This window comes from Pseudoliparis swirei, chromosome 5, assembly GCF_029220125.1.
Source record: "Pseudoliparis swirei isolate HS2019 ecotype Mariana Trench chromosome 5, NWPU_hadal_v1, whole genome shotgun sequence".
Lineage (NCBI taxonomy): Eukaryota > Metazoa > Chordata > Actinopteri > Perciformes > Liparidae > Pseudoliparis > Pseudoliparis swirei.
Window position 1 is genome coordinate 6,050,223 of NC_079392.1, and position 6,320 is coordinate 6,056,542.

The window sequence follows — 6,320 nt, forward strand, 5'->3', positions numbered from 1 at the left end:
GAACGCAAATACAGAAGAACTCTCGACCAACAAACTCCAAACTACTGAAATCATCCAATTTTAATTGTACATCTTACACATGGGTGGCTACGTCTAGATTTCAGAACAACCGGGTGATCCCTGTAGTGCGAGAGCTCACAGGGAGCACAGCTTTTAGAAAACTTCTGCTTTGTTTAGTTCTTAGATCTGTGACTTATGTCTTACACTCAGCATGCTGGCGAGCTCACGCTGTGCCGATTTCATGTGGTAAGAAATCCCTTCACATCATAGAAGCCAGCATAGCTCTTAAATTTGGAGTTCACGCTGGTCTCCATGCTCCTTTCAACGCCTCTGCAGTTATCAAATCATTAATTAAGCTTATGTTGGATCTGTCCAGAGAGCCTGGTGTGGGAGAGAGATACGACGGCAGGCACCACCAGCCATCTGCTTCCGACACACGGGTGTCACAGCCTATCAGTCCTCATCGGCGCTCTGTCCAGGCAGAGTTGGAACAAGCATTTGTTTCAGTAGCACACTGATAAAAGCATGTTCAGGTCCTTATACTGGCACGCTGCATCAGAAAGCATCCCACTAAATAAGACCTTATAGAGACCCCTCGATGAGATGTAATTACACACCTGCACTTGCACAGATGTATGCACATAATGAGCCCCCATGGAAGCTGATTGCATACCGTTAATCCACCGTAAAGGAAAAATGTTTCTCATAGTCTAGGGCGCTTTTTGTGCTGATTTTGCCTGAACAAAAGATAATAACTCATGTTGAAAGCATTGTTTTTAGCATATTAGAGTGCCGGCATCCAGCTTTCCCATTGAGAGCTAGTATGTCCCACTTAGTGGCTTCTTGAAGCTGCACCTCTCTATTACGCTCTAATATCCGTGGAACAATAAACTCAAGAGGGTCATGTGTGAAGATTGAAGCCGTAACTGTCTTTTGCCAATCAAACGGATCACTGGTGACATTATCAGATGGATGTATTTGTTATTTATTCAGTGGCCCCTGAGAGCTCAGAGCACTGCTGCCTGTCATCAAAATGAAGTAAACACAAGTAAATTAAGAAATAATCTTTTTGGCAACACAAATGTAGAACATTCTAGAAATCGGTAAATGCAGAAAATACAACAGCAACGAGAAGACAGAAACGTGTTTTGATAACTGTAATACTTAAAGGTCAATTTTGGAATTTTGAAATGTGTTACATTTTAGGTATACAATCCAGATCTGACTAAACTGTATGAAGGTATATTGCTGTCGTAAAATGAGTTACACATGTGCATGGATGACCCTCACGCCATCATGCATTCTGTTCCTTCAGGATCTTCTCGCCCAGACTCTAAGTTACAGACAGCTCTGGTGGTCGTCCAGAATTAATAGAACCTAGGAATCTATTTAATTCTCCCTGACCACTAGGTGGCGGTACTTTAGCATTGGATGACTTAAACCAGAAAGGTTCCAAAGAATGCTTACCGCTAAGGAAAGGGAAGCTGTTGACAGGACTGCCGTTGAAATGGCACGAAGAGCAGCCACATAGACACGGTAATAGCAAGCGAAGGTACATGAAGACTCCCAGGTTGCAGTTACAGAGATCATTTGACTCCATTAAAGGCTGCCAAAGATGTGGACATACTACCCTTGGCAGGACAGTATATCTGCTGCAATATGCTATTCCTTTGCGAGATGAATGGCCTTGACGCTCAGGTAGTTGGGGAATGCCCATCTAAGGAGCTGCTGTGACCCTTGCAGACTGATTATCAATCCATCAGGTCTGCCTGGACCTGATGACTACCCGATGATTGATATGATTCACTGCCGAGGTGCTGTCTGTCAAGAACAGACCGGCCCTTCAGTGCTGAGTGAAAATTTCGCAGAGCCAGATACATTGCTCTGAGCTCAAGCACATTTATTATTTCTACCCTCCACCGACCCTTGATGGACCTACGCTGCCCAGACTGCACCCCAGCGCAATAGAGAGGGGCCTGCCTCCACCTCCTCTCGCCGGGAAGAGATAATCCTAAAGAAACCCCCTTAGTAAGATATACTGGTCTCATCCAAGGCCTCAATATCCGACAACAATGCTGGAACCCTTTGACACCGATTTGAAGTGGATGGATGTAAATAAGACCCACAGGAATGATCATAGAAGCTGCTATCAGCATGCCGAGCAGGCTGAGAAAGGCCGTATTGCTAAAGACTGCCTCTCTGGAAGAGACCTAGAAGTTGCTGAATGGCGATGAAGGAAAACCTTCATTGAATGTTAGTCAAGTGTCCTGCTCAGGTAACCTACCCTCTGACTGGGTCTACGATTGCTCTTTGAGTAGTCACTGTAAGGTCCAGTTGGATCACATGACCAAGGAGCATAACTGTTTTCTTTGACGACCTGCAGTTTGAGAAATGATTAGCCAATTGTCCAGGTATGGTCAGATTTTCAAACCGTAGGCTTGTATGGGAAAAAAGGCAGCTGGCACGCACCTTATAAATACACAAAGGGCCAGTGAGAGTACAAATGGCATCACGTTGATGGCAATCCTCAGGAACTGCCTGTGGTAAGGTGCTAAAGGCACACGGAAAATGCATCCGTGAGGTCTTTTGACCCAAACCACGACCATTAAAAACATTCAAAACATTCAATGATAGAACCTTTTAGGTCTGGGATTGGGCAAAACCCAATAATACACTGAATAGAACCCACTGAGCTGTGTGTGCAACTCTACAGGCTTGATTGCGTCTTTGTCTAAGAGGGCTACAATATCCTGCTTGATGGCAAGGGATTATTTTGGGATCTCTGACACCGAAGAAATTGGTTGGCCAGCATCGAAACTATCGTGTGTATCCCTTGGAGAGTGTGTATACCATCCAAGTATCTACGGTCTCCAGGTACCTCTGAGAGAAGGCACAACCAATCTCTTTAAGTCTTGCCATTCTTACTGACAGTTGCATAGAACAACGGGTCGTCGGATACTGTTACTTTTCAAAAGCTGCATTCAAAATCAACACAAATTCACCAATGTCTACGATCAAGAAAGCCACTATGAAATCAAAGTGTCGCTATTATACACAAATTAGGCTCAGCTATCACGGCCACGGTGAGACAGCTCTTCAAACATTTCTAGACAAAAGCTATCATATGGTAGCAGCTGAACACTATTTGTGGCATTGCCTGAATAACTTAACTTAAGTGCATCCAGGTTACATCAATAACCTACAAATAAACAAAAGCCTGGCGAACCGCCCGGCTAATCACGTAGCAGCAATCGTTGAGCGAAAGATCATCACGGCTAGATCAAAGCCAACGGTCCAAAAGAAAAAGAAAAATAATTACGCTTGGAAAACCAACAAAAATAAAGAAACAAAGTACCAACCGACCTTCATGATACGAAGCCACGAGCCAAATTGACCCGCTATCAGCTTCCACAATTACGAGAAGATAGAAGGGACCGATTGCTTGATGACATTTATTATATGTTTCTCTGTGATATCTTGTTTACTTGCTTTCAAATTTTATCTTAATTTTTTCAAGGTCCACTTCCTTTCATGAACACTTTTCACATGAAGTCCCTGTGCTGGAGCAGAGGGATGGATGAAGCCTGGTTGCTTTTCTTTTTTTGTGTTTTGTCCTTTATTTTTCAAGTGATCTTGAGTTATTGTGCAGTTGGATGAAAAGATACAAATGTAAAAGTTACCTTGATGTAACTTGACTGCTTACATTTTTTTGTCTTTTCACACACCGGTCTCATATGTAGTAAATTGCCACCAGAAAAGCTGCCATTTGATTCATGCAGCTGTGTTGCCCGTAGGTCATTGCAGTCTGTAGTCATGGGATTTTTGCTGTGAACACAGTCAAACTGCAAAATACAACAAACTACACACAGAAAAAATTGAGGTTGAAAAAAAGAGTCTGAAAATACGTTAACATGGCTACCTTAAAGCAGATAAACCTGTTTTTTTGGATGAAAGTCACAGCCTCATATATTGCTCGCGTGACTTTTATACTTTTAATCAAATCTGACATTAAATCTTTAAATTGTCTCCATCAATCAGACACTTGAGTCTCATTCAGCTCCAACCGCAACAAAACACGTACACACGACACGACGGTGGCTGACGTGAAGTCACCAGAGTTAAGTGAGAGCGACTGTCAGGCAAAGTGTCGTCAGTTGAATGTGACAGGACTGTGGGAACACCATTTATATTCAGTTCAGGTTTAGATCAGAGTTGGCATTATTGGCCACATTTCATGGTCCAAATCTTTTAAATCCCATTTCCGAGCCAGCTAATGGAGCACTGCAGGTGGCTGCTCAGACACTGGTCTGTACTCAGCTCAGTGGGTGTGTGTGCTTCGCAGTTGTTGTTGGTGTGTGTGTGTGTGTGTGTGTGTGTGTGTGTTTGGAGTTGATAGCTAATCCTCAATATCAGATCCCTTTGAACAATGAAAAAGGGGCAAAGTCAGAAGTGGCTCCTCACAAGCCTGTCAAACTACATTATCTATTTATTAGAGGCTTTTATTTGAGTCTGGCGCAATCTAAAATGACTAATTGCATCTTCTATTTATGGATTACTTTACAGGATACATGGACCGCATTGTCGAGCGCTTTCATTTTGACTAGAATCCACAAATCATCGACACTGCTTACATTATTTGTAAGACTCGTGGCACTCAGATGTGTAAGTGATTCAATTTATTATCCGTACTAACTCCTCCAAGTGGATCTGGCCTCAAAGGTCCCTCTGTGGGACGCTGGCAAGCTCAAAAGCTTCTAGTTGCGTCGCCTTGAAAAATCAGCGTGGGATCAAACTGCCTGGTTCGCAGTGACATCGGCTGGATGGAAAGAGGAGTCGTCAGCTCCGTGGCAGCAGGAGAGTCCTCAGCCTTCTTGCTGTATCACAGAAGCGTGAGCTCTGCTATTAGAAGCATAGTTTCTGAGTTTAATCTAAACCTATTGGTCAAGTGAAGCAGAACATGTTACTCCCAAAAGTGTTATTGTGTATAATGTTTGTAGAAAGTCAGAAACATTATTTCAGGCCCTTGCCATAGGTCAGGAGGTACAGATGAAGGCTAAGGGTTGTCATCCCCAAATGATTTAATGACTTCTTTAAAAAAATACTATTTAAGTATACTAGTATTACAAAGAAAGCCCACAACAACATAACTAGCCTTATTGTCTGGATTGCCAATCACTCATGAATAGTTAGAGTAAACGTCAGTTACTCCCATCTTGAATTCATTATGGATGCATGTTGCTGACGTGTGAGGTTAGTTACATCAATGAAGACTCGTTTCCGCACAGTGACGACAGCGTCCTCTAAGGCGACAGTGCCCCCTGTCGTCCGACTGCAGTCATTACAGGCAACATATCACAGTCATATAAAAGTGTTATCCCTCCTCTTACCTTTGGGGTCAAATTGAGCCCATTCAATGCTTAACGTCTCTAAAAAATGATTGACAAGATTATTTTTGTTGCTTTATATTTCATGAATTTTCCTAATTTATTGGGGACAACTGGAAAAACCTAAAATTCACATGATGTGTTTTCAATGTCCTGTACACAATTTATACATTTATAAATTTGACCCCAGGTGTAAAACATATAAGAACTAGAATGGGCACTCGGTAGAGCGCATACCTTCGCATATCACAAGATTGGGCATTGAATTATGAACATTTTGGCATTAGTTGCATGCCAATTGGACAAACATGTATCGTGCTATGGTAAAAAAAGAGTTTGACCTTTCCATGACCTTGACCTTGACTTTTGACCCGATTGATCCCAAAATCTAATCAAATGGTCCCCGGATAATAACCAATCATCCCACCAAATTTCAGGCGATTCAAGAACATTTTGACCTGTTCATGACCTTTGACCTTGACCTTTGACCCGATCGATCCCAAAATCTAGTCAACTGGTCCCCGGATAATAAACAATCATCCCACCAAATTTCATGCGATTCGGTTCAATACTTGTTGAGTTCTGCGAAAGATTTTGACCTGTTCATGACCTTTGACCTTTGACCCGATCGATCCCAAAATCTAATCAACTGGTCCCCGGATAATAAACAATCATCCCACCAAATTTCATGCGATTCGGTTCAATACTTTTTGAGTTCTGCGAAAGATTTTGACCTGTTCATGACCTTTGACCTTTGACCCGATCGATCCCAAAATCTAATCAACTGGTCCCCGGATAATAAACAATCATCCCACCAAATTTCATGCGATTCGGTTCAATACTTTTTGAGTTCTGCGAAAGATTTTGACCTGTTCATGACCTTTGACCTTTGACCCAATCGATCCCAAAATCTAATCGACTGGTCCCCGGATAATA